The 15,612-nt window shown below is 46.2% G+C and overlaps 1 protein-coding gene across 1 annotated transcript in view; it reads right to left on the bottom strand.

Moving 5' to 3' along the window:
• The window catches only part of CMTR1 (cap methyltransferase 1), a 322,636-nt gene extending 311,857 nt beyond the window's left edge, over window positions 1-10,779 (bottom strand). Inside the window, exon 1 of the mRNA XM_029592902.1 lies at window positions 10,165-10,779. The gene's annotated coding sequence lies outside the window, so the exon portion shown is untranslated. The remainder of the gene's footprint in view (window positions 1-10,164) is intronic.
• Window positions 10,780-15,612: the final 4,833 nt, after the last annotated feature.

The raw sequence follows: 15,612 nt of genomic DNA, 5'->3' as shown, positions 1-15,612 counted from the left end.
TGCAAGAAACTAAATGCACAGCAAAATCTATATGGATAGAAAACCCATGTGTGCTGGGGAAGAGTATAGCGATAGGAGTATACTACCATCCACCTGGCCAAAATGAAAAGACAGGTGATGAAATGTTAAGAGAAATAAGAGAAGCTAACCAATTTGGCAGCACAGTAATACTGGGAGATTTCAATTACCCGAATACTGACTGGGTAAATGTAACATCAGGACATGCAAGAGAGGTAAAGCTCCTGGATAAAATAAATGACTGCTTCATGGAGCAACTGGTTCATGAACCAATGAGAGAGGGAGCTATTTTAGTGGAACGCAGGATTTGGTGAGAGACGCAACAGTGGTGGGACCATTTGGCAACAGTAATCATAACATGATCAAATTTGAATTAATGATTGGAAGGGGGACAATAAGTAAATCTACAGCTCTAGCACTAAACTTTCAAAAGAGAGACTTTGATAACATAAGGAAGATAGTTTGAAAAAAACTAAAAGGTACAGCTACAAAGAGAAGAGTCTACAACAGGCATGGACATTGTTTAAAAATATCTTAGAAGCACAGTTCAGATGTATTCCATGCATTATGAAAGGTGGAAGGAAGGTCAAACAACTACCAGCTTGGTTAAAAGGTGAAGTGAAATGGAGAAATTACTTACCGGATAATTTTGTTTTCCTTAGTGTAGGCAGATGGACTCAGGACCAATGGGTTATGTGCTCCCCTGCTAGCAAATGGGGATGGAATCAGTTTTCAAAGCTGATCTCACCTTAGATTTACCCCTGCAGTGACTTCAGCCACTCAGTATTCTCTTCAAAAGCCATTGTGGACATACTATTGAAAAACTTGAATAAAATTTGGATACAACTTAATAACTTGATTTAAAAAACTGGTGACCGTAATTGTACTCAGCCAAACACAAGTGCTGAATCCCAGCAATATTATAGATGCTCTGATCTAGGGATTGGGCGACTGCTTACCCATAAGCTCTTGGAATCTAATTCATGGGCAGCCGTGGGTGGGATGCTGAGTCCATCTGTCTACACTAAGGAAAACTAAATTATCAGGTAAGTAATTTCTCCATTTCCTAGCGTGTAGCCAGATGGACTCAGGACCATTGAGATGTACAAAAGCTACTCCCAAACGGGGCAGGAGGCTGCCCACGGTCCGGTTAGCATCGTCCTCGCAAAGGCTGTGCCTTCTCGGGCCTGGACGTCCAGGTGACAGAACCTGGAGAAGATGTGTAAGAAGGACCACTTCACTGCTTGACAGATGTCGACGGGAGACAGTAGCTTAGCTTCTGCCCAGGATACTGCCTGGGCCCTAGCAAAATGAGCTTTAACCTGAAGGGGTAAAGACTTCCCTGCCGCTACATAAGCTCCCGTGACCACTTCCTTGATCCAGCAAGCTACAGTAGCTCGCGAAGCCACTTTGCCTTGTTTCCTTCCACTTTCAGTCTTTTGTCCAGACCACCCTGTAAAAATTCCAGAATCATGGGGATCTTGGTCATCCAAGGGGGCACCTCGCATTCCTCGCACCAGGCCTCAAATATTCTCCAGATCCGCACTTACGCCAAGGACGTCGAGAACGTCTGCGCGCGGAGCAAGGTGGTGATTACTGCCGCCGAATATCCACGCTTCATCAGGCAAGCCCTCTCAAGGGCCAGACTGTAAGACAAAACAGAGCTGAGACCTCGTGAGGGATCAGACCTGTGTGGTGGGAGGCATAGGGGGCTCTCCACCAGAAGCCTCTGCATGTCTGCATACCACAGGCATCTGGGCCAATCCAGGGCCCCCAGAAGGACTAAACCGCCAAGATTGATCATACAGATTGATGGTATACAAATAAATAAATAATAATCCTCAGTGGCAATGGATCTTGCAAATGACCTTGCCCAGCAGAGACCATGGAGAGAAGGCATACAGTAAGTCCTCCTCTGGCCAGGTCTGGACAAGGGCAATGATTCTTTGGGAGCGCTGATCTCTTCTGCAACTGAAAAATCGGGGGACCTTCGCATTGTGAGATGTGGCCTGTAGGTTGATGGATGGGAGGCCGCAGTGATCTACTAGGAGCTGGAAGGCTCTGGTCAACAACACCCATTCCCCGGGATCCAGACTCTCTCTGCTGAGAAAGTATGCTCCGACGTTGTCTTTTCCCACGATGTGAGAGGCCGAGATCCCTTGCAAATTTAACTCCGCCCATTCATTAAGGGGGTCTATTTCCAGAGACACTTGCTGGCTTTTGGTTGCTCCCTGGCAGATATTGTAGGCTACCATCGTTGCGTTGTCCGACATCACGCGGACTGCCTGTCCCTGGAGCCTGTGGCTGAATTGCAGACATGCTAATCTGACAGCTCGGGCTTCCAGGTGGTTTATGTTTCAGCACCCCTGGGTTGTCAATTCCTGTCAGTGAGCTCCCCACCCCGAAGGCTCACGTCTGTCGTGAGGATTAACCAGATCGGTGGGGACAGGCTTACACCCTTGCTTAGATGAACTTCCTGTAGCCACCACTGGAGCCGAGAACATTATTCCATCGGTAGATGGAGGCGAATCAAGTAGTCTTGAGACAGTGGGTTCCAAGGTAATAGCAGGGAGTGTTGGAGTGGCCACATGTGTGCCCTTGCCCATGGTACTACCTCCAGGGTTGACATCATCATGCCGAGGACCTGGAGATAGCTCCACACCCTGGGGCACATTGTGCACATCAGTTTCCTTATCCTCGAGGGAGGAAGACTTTGTCCTGCTTGGTGTCGAACTGGACTCTCAGGTACTCTAAGGACTGGGAAGGTTGAGGCTGCTCTTGCCCATGTTCACGACCTAACTGAGTTCCTGAAGCAGGGACTTGACCCTGCTAGTCACCTGGAGGCTCTCTTCCAACTTCACCCGGTATCAGCCAGTTGTCTAAATAAGGGTGCACCAGATCCCTTCTTTCCTCAGTGCCGCCACCACAAACACCATAATTTTGGAGAAAATTCGGGGGGGCAGTCGCCAGGCTGAAGGGCATCGCCCGGAACTGATAATGGCGGCCCAGTACCGCAAAGCGTAGGACATGCTGGTGGTCTTGACAGACTGGGATATGAAGGTAGGCCTCCAAGAGGTCCAGGGAGGTTAAGAACTCTCTCGGTTGTACGGTCATTATGACAGAGCGAAGAGTTTCCATGCGGAAATGAATTATCAGCAGATGATGATAGACAGTCTTGAGGTCCAGAATGGGGCAAAATTAACCCTTTTTCTTAGGTACGACTAAATAGATGGAATAACACCCCGTATTTTTCCGGGGTGTAGGTACCGGGGTTATAGCCCTCAAACTGAGGGAGTGGCAAGGTGACATCATGAACATGTCCTGAGGGATGCTGCGAAATTCCAGAGCATAAAAAGAACTTAAAAACCTGGTTATTTCAGCAAGCTTTTCCTGATTGAATAATACCATTCTTTTACTGTACTATCTAATTTTATTGAGTATTTTAGGTTTATTGTATTTTATTTCTAATGTATTAACTATGTTGTATTTTCTTTATTTAGCTTTTATGTGATGTATTTTAGTGTATTTTTTAATTCTGTAAACCGATATGATGTATTTCTCGAATACCGGTATATAAAAACAAATAAATAAATAAATAAATGATGTTCAATACCCATTTGTCAGACATGATCTCGACCTACTGCTGATAGAAGAGGGATAGTCGGACCCCTATCTCCTTGTTCCGTGGATGGGTCAGCCAAACTTCATTGGGAAGTTCCGGTCGAACCTGAGCCCAAACCAGTTCTTTTTGGTTGTTGGCTCCAAAAAGACAGAGACCTTCCCGAGGGCCAAGATGTCAGAAATGAGTTCTGCAGGGCCGGAGCCGCTGGCCTGACCCCTCATGGGCGAGGGGCATTGCGACCTCTTTTTCTTATCTTCTGGTAGCCGAGGTACTGGAGATTCATCCCACTTACTGGCTAGGTTTTCCAATTCACTTCCGAATAGGAGGGATCCCTTAAAGGACATCTTTGTGAGGTTTGCCTTACGGGTCGCGTCCGCTGACCAATTTCGCAGCCACAGCTGTCTTCTGGCCACCACCACTGAGACTATGCCTCTGGCCTAGGTACGCACTAGGTCAGAGCTTGCATCCACTAGGAAGGCCGTGGCGGGCTCCATCGCCTCTCTGGAATGCGCCCCTGAGCTAACTGCCTCTCAAGAGAGAAGCAGACACGAGCAAGCCACAGTGTCATTGCCATCACATCAAAGGCTTGCTTAAGAATGGACTCCAACCGCCTACTGTGTGCAACCTTCAAGGCTGCTCCTCCCTCCACTGGGATAGTTATTTGCTTCGAGATGATGCAGACCAGGGCGTCCACTTTCGGGAAATGCAGGCACTCTTTGGCTGCTGGGTCCAGAGGGCCCGACCTCCTTTAATGCTGGCTTCGAGGCGTCCCACTCCAGATCAATCAACTCCTGGATGGCTTCCAGCAACAGGAAATAGCAAGAGGCTTTCCATAGACACACCGGGATGGGATTCTTCTTTGGTTCTGACATAGGGTCCGTGCAGGAACTCCCAGAGTTTCAGGGTCTGGGAGACCAGGGCCAGCAATTCATCTCTGGGGAAAAATCAAAGCATGATCTGGTATATCTCTAGGCCTGGAGGGATTTCCCCATCCTCCAATGTGTCTGCATCCCCTTCGTTGTCCGTGCTGTCTGGGTCCCTGTCCCGAGGCATGTTGATAGGGCTGGGAGGACAAGGCCTTCCTAGCTGGGGCTCAGACCACGCAGGGGCAGCAACTGACTGTGCCTAAACAAGGGCTTGAAGGCTCTGAAAGAATTCCACCCAAGAAAAGGTCGCCGGGTCCATACTTAGCCCAGGAGGAATTGGGGTAGGAGCCGCTGAACTGCTCTCTCCCGAGGACGCAGCCCCGGGATGCTACCAGATAAGGTCGTTGCTGACCTGTCCTCTGACTGAGAGGGACCAGGTTTGGAGACATTCTGAGAGTCCAACCCTCCCTGGGCTTCCTCACAGTGCTGACACAGGAAGGATTCTATGGGCAGACTGTGCAGCTCTAATATGGCAGGCAGCACAAAGGGACTGTCACTTGTGCTTCTTTGCTGCCAAAGCCATAGTTCAGTGCAGCTTGTGCGTTCAGCCGGCTAGCGCTTGGGCTCAAGTGCGCACAAATCTGCCCTGAGGCGCGCAAGTATAAGCATCCGTTTGCGCGTGAATTTGTGTGTGTACTTATGAGCACAGATATGCGCACAACAAGGCCAGCCCACACCACGCGTACCAATGGTCAATGGGGGAAAATGGCACCACACCAAACCACGCACAAGATGGCACTGCCACGTGGAGTGCCCACCGAGCCTGAAGTGGGGCCTAGCCCATAAGGGGGCCACTCAACCCGCTCAAAAACTACCTTCCCTTGCCCTAATGGGATCGGGAACATCATCAGTACAGCACATCAAGAAAGGAGACCAGAGGAAAGACTTACCGAAGCCCTTCTATGTCTGTGAATCAGAGGAGTTCTTTACCTATCTGGGCTCAGCGCTTACCGGTTGAGTACAGAGACGGTCTTTGGCTGCGGGGGAGAGGGCTTAGGCCATCACCGCCGCACTCTGCTTCCTGCACCCGCTGCCTTTCAGCTGCTTCAACAGCAAAGTCCACACCAGGAACCGACTACCGGACCAAGACACACCTCTGAGGGATCTCTGAGATCACCTCAGGAATTCTCAACTTGGGGAGGGACCCTTAGGTATCACCACAGGGGAGCGGGGCCCAATCTTTCTCCAATTTAAAGGTAAATTTTCTTCTTCAAACAAGTATTGCAATCCCGCTAAACACCAATGCTGGTGTGGGGATAGCACGTCCACATCTGCTAGGAGACAGGGAGATACTGAATGGCTGAGGTCACTGCATGGGATATATCTAAGGTGACATCAGCTCTGAAATCTAACTCCATCTCCATCTGCTAGCAGGGGAACACATAACCCATTGGTGCTAGGTTCATCTGGCTACACCCTAGGAAAGAAGCTATTGCACTGGCAAATTAAAAGTTAAATATTGGTGAGAAAGGCTAAGAGATTTTGAAAAAAACTGGCCTTCCAGCGAAAAATTCATAATAAAAACTTTTTTAAATAGATCCGAAGCAGGAAGCCTGTGAGAGTGTCGGCTGACAGTTAAGATGACAGATGGGTTAAAGGGCACTTAGGAAAGATAAGGCCATTGCGGAAAGATAATGAATTATATAGCTTTGGTGTTTACTAATAAAGATGATGGGAAGATACCCATTCCACAGATGGTTTCAAAAGTGATGATTCAGATGAACTGAACCAAATCAAGGTGAACTTGAAAGATATAGGTCAGACTGACAAACTGAAGAGTAGCAAACTGCCCAGACAGTATACACCCCAGGGTTCTGAAAAAAATAAACACTGAAATTTCAGATCTATTACTAGTAATTTGTAACCTATCATTAAAATCATCCATTGTACCTGAAGTCTGGAAGGTGGCCAATGAAACCCTGATATTTAAAAAAAAGGCTCCAGGGTTGATCTAGGAAACTACAGGCCAGTGAGCCTGACTTCAGTGCCAGGAAACATCATGAAAACTATTCTAAAAAACAAAATTACAGAACATATAGATAGACATGGTTTAATGGGACACAGCCAGCATGGATTTACCCAAGGCAAGCCTTGCCTCACAAATCTGCTTCATTTTTTTTAAGGGGTTAATAAACGTGGATAAAGGTGAACCGGTAGATGTGATGTATTTGGATTTTCAGAAGGCGTTTGACAAAGATCCTCATGAGAGGCTTCTAGGAAAACTAAAAAGTCATGGGATAGGTGGCGATGTCCTTTCGAGGATTACAAACTGGTTAAAAGACAGGAAACAGAGTAGGATTAAATGGTCAATTTTCACAGTAGAAAAAGGAAAACAGTGGAGTGCCTCAGGGATCTGTACTTGGACCAGTGCTTTTTAATATATAATCACATAATCACATATATATATCACAATCTGCTCGTGATTTAACTACTCTGAGTAGTTAAATCACGGGCAGATTGTGATAAATTTCCAAATGACAGATGAAATTTAATGTGGAGAAATGCAAGGTGATGCATATGGGGAAAAATAATTAATGTTAGGATTCATGTTAGGAGTTACTACCCAGGAAAAAGATCTAGAATTCATAATGGAAAAATCATTGAAATCATCAGCTCAGTGTGCTGTGTTAGTTAAAAAAAAAAAAAAAAAGCAAGCAGTGTTAGGAATTATTAGGAAGGAAATGGTGAATAAAATGGAGAATGTCATAATGCCTCTAAATCGCTCCATGGTGAGACCACACCTCAAGTAATGTGTTCATTCTGGTCGCACCTCAAAAACTATATTGATGCTCTGAACATGATACAGAGAAGAGCAAGCAAAATGATAAAGGGAATGGAACACTTCCCCTAAGAGGAAAGGCTAAAGAGGTTAGGGCTGTTCAGCTTGGAGAGGGGGTCTATAAAATTATGAGAGGACTAGAAAGGGTTAATGTAAATCGGTTGTTTACTCCTTCAGATAATACATGGACAAGGGGGCATGCCCTGAAGTTAGCAAGTAGCACTTTTAAATCAAATCTGAGAAAAATGTTTTTTACTCAACATATAGTTAGGATCTGGAATTCACTGCCAGAAGTGGTTAAGCCAGTTAGCATATCTGGACAAGTTTCTGGAGGAGAAGTCCATAAACTATTAATCAAGTTGACTTAGGAAACAGCCACTGCTATTACTGGAATTATTAGCATGGGATCTATTTAAAGTTTGGGTACTTGCCAGATACTTGTATCCTGGATTGGCCAATGTTGAAATCAGGATATTGGGCTTGACAGACCCTCAGTCTGATCTAGGATGGTAACTTATGTTATGTTCTTATGCAGCACAAGTGATAACTCATGCTAAGTTAGGAATGTGAATGCAAATATGGTGAACTCATATCAGCCCATTCACTAACAATTCCTAAATTTACAGAGGATCTCCAGTCCCAGTAAATTTAGCAGCTACTAGAATCTAGTATTAAATGTCAGCAAGCAAATACTAAAAGCCACGATGAACTGTGAAGATCCACTACATGGTATCATTTTATCTCGAGTTCTCAGCAATCCCTCTTGCAAGCAGGGCTGATCCTAGGTAGGTGCGGGGCCTCTGGGTCACTAAATTTATAATGTTGGGGATGCAGAGCAGGATCCCCCCCCCCCCAGTATGGGACCCGGAGCGGTCACCCCAGTTCACCATACCCTAAGAATAGTCCTGCCTGGCGAGTCAACAGATGAGTACAGATGTGGGGGGGGGGGGGGGCTTGGCAGAGGTAATTTTATTAGATCCAGGCCAAAGCTCAATTGTTACATATCAGGGTTGATAGTGTTGAAGTTTCCCTGTTACAGGTTGGCTTGGGGGACTGTTAGGAAGAGGGGGATCAGGTTACAGCCCCATTGTTGCATGATGTGGGGGGTGGAGGGAGGAGGAAGGCTGATTAATGCTCAGGGGATTTTTTGTTCCTGGAGAACTGGAGGGGGATTTCAGCCAATCTCAGGACAGATTTCTTTTGGGTGGGGGAGAGAGATCCTATATCATAACCAGCCCTTGCACTTTATGATTATAAGCATGGGCATATCAATATGTACAGCATGTACACATTAAAAGACCAACTTTCTTTGGCTTATGCATATTGTATATTGTTAATGCAGAGACTAGGCCATGAAGGAGAATTGCAGCTTCTATGCTAGAACCTCTTTTTTAGAAGGCTCCTTAGTAACTCAGTCCCATAGAGTTCACTGTATAAAACCATTCAGAAGGCAACCACCACTGATCCATATCAAAAAATAAGGATTACATCACTTTTTAATGCTATTTGAATAACAGAGAATTGTTTCTCTGAAAACACAACTATCATTCTGCAATTTTACCACTTTATTTTAGTTATACAGAAAGATGTTATGGATTGAAATGTCTAAACAGCCTTATTAATTTCTGAGTCAAATGTTTCTAGAAGTTAACTTGGAAGGAAGGGAACCAAAATGGAGTGGGGACTGCACCAAAAGACAGGAGATTAGACTGAAGGATCCTAGAGAGGAAGAGAGACAGGGGATATAAGAGAGACATTTAAATACCTGAAAGGTATTAACGGGGCACAAGAGGCAAACCTTTTTCAATGGAATAGAAGTTGTAGAAGCTCCAAGGGGGCAGACTCGGACCTAATAGGAAATATTTCTCAAAGAAAGGTTGATGAAAGTCCTTTTGGGGGAGGTGATAGAGAGAAAAAAAAACAAAACAGTGGAGGAATTTAAAAATGCATGGAATAAGCACAGAGGATCCATAGTGGGAAGATGATGGAATTTAAGTACAGTGGGGTAGCTTGCACAAAGCAGCAATTACAACCGAAACACAGCAGTGGTGTGATTACATCAGGGCTCCAAGAAAGCACAGGGGTAGCCAACATGGACTGGCAGTTATAACCCAAAACAGTAGTGGTAAAACTTCACCAGGGCTCTAAGAAAGCATGAGGAGGGCAACATACTGTGATGGACTTTGGCCATTTTTGTAATAAATAGTTGGAGGAGGGTTTGAGAGAACACCCATGGGGGAAGTTGGTGTTGGGTTACATTTGTGAATTATATACACATCTATCAAGAAGAAGGATATCACCTGGGCAAACTCGAGGGGCCATTGTGGTCTGTGTGTGTCATTTACTATGTTAAGCACTCTGAAATAATTAAAAAATGCAGGAAGGTGCAGGGAAGGTGAATGAAGCAAGAGACAAAAATTACAGAGTGGAATGAACTGAGATGGAGTAGAGATGGGGAAGACGTCAGACAGGGAATGGAGAGTCAAGGTGAAGAAATGTGATGCACAGAAGGAAGAGGTATGGGAGAAACTGTCATACAGGGAATAAAGAGAGGGACTGGGTGTCAGAAAGGGGAAGAGGCATAGGGAAGCTAGAAATTAAGGAAGAGATGGATAAAGAGTTTTGGAGGCAGTTGTAAAAGAAACAAGAGGGATGGGGGATGTCAAACAGAATGGAGAGAAAGGGATGACTGGGGCGAGGTCAGGCAGGAAGCGCAGGGGGCGAGGTGTCAGAAAGGGAAAGGAAGCAGAGGACTGTTATGTCGCACAAACATTTCCCTTAAGGGCTCCTTACGCTGCCAGCGCTGATCCCGCACTTACAATTTGCCCAGCAAGGAGCTGAGAACAGAGCCGGCAGGGCAGGGGTGAAGGTGGGCAGGAAGCCTGCAGGCTTGCGGAGGAGGGAGTGGGGCCGGGACCAGGCTGCTGCTTCTGAAGAATCTCTCTCTGCCCGCTACTCAGTCCGGCAGCATCTCCGGCGGCAGCCAAGGCCCTTCCACCGGGGTCACGGAGGCCGCGCGAGACGCAGGCTCCAATCCTCCCGCTCCTCCCCAGAGGCGCGAGGCACAGCCGAACTCTCCGAGCAACGGTCAACCGCCTTCCGGGTGGTGGGGGAGGGAGCCGCCCGCGCAAGAGAGCAGGCCCCTAACCGCCGATTTAGCGCTTCCCGCTCGCTTTCGTTTCGCCGGAAAAACAACCACTGCGTGCGTGCCCCTCTGCGACCACCGCTGTCGGAGGCCCTTCTACTTGTCCGAGGCGCGCTCCGATGACGTCACGGTCTGCCTTCTCCTCGCCTGACGTCTTGTTTACATCGCCAGTCGAAGGGGGTGAGGTGATTCACGTGTTTATCAATACGGAAGTAAATTAACTCCGCCGCAATTGATAATGGATCGGGCAGAAACCAGGACGGAGGGGTCTCAAGTTTAAGGGTGCAATGACGTTATGCCTTTAGCAAGCCGCTTCTCGCCGTCTGAATATCATGTGATCCGTCACGTGACAGCCGGGGGGGGGGGGGGCGGGAGGAGCTGGACCTGCTCTGGCTGCCGGCTGTGCCGCTATTTAGCCGGGTATATATAGACTTATCACGTGGCTATTTGGCTTGAACAGGAAAAACCACTGTTGTTATCTCCTATCCCTTCGTTTTAAGCGCCATCAGAGTAACGCTCGGAACTTTACTTCACATCTGACCAGGAGTAAAGTTGCCTGCGTTATCAACACCCGGGTTAGGTTAGTACTGCGAAGACGCAATGCAGTATTCACATTTTTTTTAGAAACGTTTTGGGGCAGATGCAATATCGGGCACTGAGTTCAGCGCGCCGCGTTTGTTTTTGACGCCATTAAACAAACACCCAATGCAATATCGGGATTGGCGCATCCAAAACGAGTCCATATCGGTGTGTGGCTAATAGCACTCATCACATGCACATGCCATGTTGCTAAAGCTGTTAGCTGGTACCCCCAATGTAAAAAAAAAAAAAAAAGTGCACCCAACACATTTTAACCCTCAAAAATGAAGGCCAGCCTGGAGCTTTTGAGGCGCCCCCAAGCCATCCTCAGAAAAGCATTACTAAGGAACAGGAACCACAGAAAGCTACAACACCACCCTTCCTGAATCCTTCCAGTTCTACTCTTACAAGACAATGGAATCTCTATTATGTTGATTTATGTAATCTTGTCATTTAATGTTGATATATGTAACGACGATTTATGTAATGCTGAATTTGTAATGTTGATTTTGTAATTTATTTTGTCATCTAATGTTGCCATTTGTTAGGTTAATGTATGTAATGCTGATTGTAATGTTGGTCCTGTAATGTTGATTTGTAATGTTGATCGATTTTATGGTTTTATATTGTATTTATGATTATAGAGTTTTGGATATTGTTTATTGTAATTTAATTGGATATGTATTTGATGTACTGATAATTATTTTCTGTACTGTAAACCGACTTGATATCTTGTGAGGAAGGTCGGTTTATAAAAATGTTTAAATAAATAAATAAATGTCAATTTATGTAATCTTGTCATTTAATTTATAGTTCAATTCTTGTTATTTTAATCTCAGTTTTTAGTTCTGTATCTTCATAGCCTTTTCTTGGGTTATTTTTATCCTGTTTCCCTTATCCCCTGTTATATTGTACTTTCCACTCCTTTTGTTAAAATGTAAACCGGCTTGATGTTTCCAACAAATGCCGGTATATAAAAGCCTTTAAATAAATAAATAAACATGAAAAAAAAAATCTTGACTGCTCAGGTTAGGAAAAGGGAAGCTCAATTTACGAGTGTCCTTTTTCCTAACCCATGGCTGTGCACGGGTTAGGAAATGGACGCTCAGAAAATTGTGTCTGTTTTGCTTACCTGTGCACATCCACTTCTGGGTACTCGATGCCATGGACATGCTAGAAACACATTGCATGACCTTTTTAGCGTGCCAGCTCAATTGAGTATTACATAGATAGAGCACTCCACTAAGAATTAGATCTAAAATAGCGCTCTCTCTCGTCGGTTCCTGAACCAGTTGTTCATTTATTCCATCCAGGTACTTTATCTCTCTAGCATGTCCTGATGTTACGTTTACTCAGTCGATATTGGGGTAATTGAAATTCCCATTTTTACTGCACTACCAAGTTGGTTAGTCGTTTTTAACCACTGTCTGCCTGGGGTCAGGTGGGCTGGTCACTGGTGCAGAACAAGATAGAAGCATACCTGGAATTTTTAATTGACAGTCACCAAAATTGTCATGGAGTAGCAAGGTGAGGAGGCAGGGGTATGCACACAAACTTTGTCTTATACATACACACTCTTAATACACTCACTTGTTCACTCACACTCTCATTCATTCACATATAAATATATGATCATGCTCACTCACTGCTCTCCCTCTCAGATGCACATGCTCACGCACACTCTCTTCTTTCCTATTCCCTCCCTAATGCACTCCCATTCGTGCCTACCCCTACTCTAGTCCTAGACAAAGGCCTCTATTGTGAAGAACATCCCAGATTATTGTGAAGGGGGGGGTTGTTGTTATCACATTGAAGTTTCCAGGAAAAATAAAATAAAAACTGAAAACAAAGATCCCTAAGTGTGGAGTAGAAGAACTCTTTTTCCCAGCGGTGAAAACCCTCCAAATGGAACAGAACCGGTGGGACACTGGCACTCCTGCACAGACACACACACCCCACTGCCTGGCTAAAGTTTCTCTCGGTAGCTCATCCAGATAAAAAGAGCCAGTGCTGGGGGTGAGGATAAACTAAAGTTATCAGTTAAGTCTTGTCAGAAAAACACATCTTATCTGGGTAACTTTATTTGGGTATTAGCTGTAGACCTATATCCAGCTCTGTTACCCAGTTATGTGCTGAATTTCTCAGTAAAGTTACTTAGGTAGCTCTCCCGCTCACCTCAGTGAATCCATTTTAGTGAGCTCAAAAGGAGCTTAGTAACATAGTAATGTCATCAGAAAAAGATCAAATGGTCCTTCCAGTCTGCCCAGCAAGTTTCTTATGATAGTAACTGTCCATTAATTGCTATTAATCAAGTTGACTTAGGGAATAGCCACTGCTATTAATTGCAACAGTAGCATGGGATCTTCTTAGTGTTTGGGTCCTTGCCATGTTCTTGTGGCCTGGATTGGCCACTGTTGGAAGCAGGATGCTGGGCTCGATGGACCCTTGGTCTGACCCAGTATAGCATTTTCTTATGTTCTTTTTCACTCAACGCACAATAAAGCTCTGGAATTTGTTGCCAGAGGATGTGGGTAGTGCAGTTAGTGTAGCTGGGTTCAAAAAAGGTTTGGATAAGTTCTTGGAGGAGAAGTCCATTAACTGCTATTAATCAAGTTTACTTAGGGAATAGCCACTGCTATTAATTGCATCAGTAGCATGGGATCTTCTTAGTGTTTGGGTACTTGCCAGGTTCTTGTGGCCTGGTTTGGCCTCTGTTGGAAACAGGATGCTGGGCTTGATGGCAGTGGCGTAGCCAGAATTGATTTTTTGGGTGGGCACAAGGTTAACATGGGTGGACTGTAGGCATGCAGGTCTACTAGTTGTTTTTTTACTGATAAATAATGCCAAATTATGCAGCATAGCATTCACATCTACGCCTAAGTATGAGGTTTACTTAATGATACAAACATAATTCACGGTGATTTGTGGTACATTATCCTTCTTATTATTACGATTTTATACACGGCTCCTACCTGTCCATAAATTTTGAGAGAGCGGTTGTGTTGCTTATATTTAAATTGCTAACATCTCAAAATATAGATATATATTTTTACCTTTGTTGTCTGATCTTTGTATTTTTCTAATCAGTTGGTCCTGGTCTCTTTTTCCCATTTTTTCCCTTATAGCTCATTTCCTAATTCCTTTTCAGTGTCTTTCTTCTATTACTGTCTTCTTCCCTTACACACACACACACACACACACACACATACACGCTTTCTCTCACAGACTCCCTCTCACACACTCAAGCTGTCACTCTCATATGCTCTCCCCCCCCCCCCCCCCACAAGCTCACATTCAAGTTCTCACTTTCTCACCCCTCCCCAGGCTTATATTCTTATGCACACACAGACGCACATCCAGGCACCCATTCTCACCCACACACATAAACCCAGACTCCCATTCTCACCCACAAACCCATGCTCCCATTCTCACCCACACATATTCAAGCTCCCATTCTCATCCATACATATACACATTTAAGGTACTATTCTCACCCACACATACACACATTCAAGCACCCATTCTTATCCACATATTCAAGCTTCCATTCTCACCCACCCACACAAACCCAGGCTCTCATTCTCACCCATATATACACACATTCAAGCTCCCATTCTCACCCACCCACAAACCCAGGCTCCCATTCTCAACCACACATACACACATTCGAGCTCCCATTCACCCACATATTCAAGCTTCTATTCTCACCCACATACACACCCAGGCTCCAGTTTTCACCCACACACACTCCCATTCTCATCCACACATACACATTCAAGCACGTGCACAGCTTCCGCTTTCTCCCCCAGAGCAGGAAGATCAGCTGCCTCTCCTGCTGCCACCGGCCTCCTGCTATCTTCGGGCGTCGGGCCATACTGCCCGCCGAACTTCCTGTCGGGGGGGGGGGGAGCGGAAGCGCAGCGCACAACGTCCGCTTCCTCCCTCCCTTCCCCCCCCCCCACCCAAGCAGGAAGATCGGCGGACCATACGGCCCGACGCCCGAAGAAGATAGCAGGAGGCCGGTGGCAGCAGGAGAGGCAGCTGATCTTCCTGCTCTGGGGGAGAAAGCGGAAGCTGTGCGCGGCACTTCCGCTCCCCCAAACAGGAAGTTCGGCGGGCCGTTTGACCCGAAGATAGCAGGAGAACGGGTGGCAGCAGGAGAGGCAGCTGATCTTCCTGCATTGGGAGGGAGGAAGCGGAAGCTGCGCGCGGCGCTTCCACCCCCCCCCCCCCCCGAACAGGAAGACCGGTTGGCCATACGGCCGCTACAGCGCTTCCCCATGTGTGCCGTGATGGCACGCGAGGCGTGGTTCTCTTGTTCGCTGTCGCGGGGATGGGATCCCGCGACAGCCTTGCAGTTCCGGTGCCAGTTGGGTGGGCCTGGGTCTAAGTTGGGTGGGCACCTGCCCACTCAGGCCCACCCGTGGCTATGCCACTGCTTGATGGACCCTTAGTCTGACTCAGCATGGCAATTTCTTATGTTCTTAAGGGTAGTAATTGCTGCTCAATGAAGGTTACCCCAATGCTTTCTGTTAAGGATAGT

The sequence above is a fragment of the Rhinatrema bivittatum genome, chromosome 3 (assembly GCF_901001135.1).
Source record: "Rhinatrema bivittatum chromosome 3, aRhiBiv1.1, whole genome shotgun sequence".
Taxonomy (NCBI): Eukaryota; Metazoa; Chordata; class Amphibia; order Gymnophiona; family Rhinatrematidae; genus Rhinatrema; species Rhinatrema bivittatum.
The sequence above is the reverse complement of the archived record's forward strand: the minus strand, read 5'-3'. Positions and strand labels throughout refer to the sequence as shown.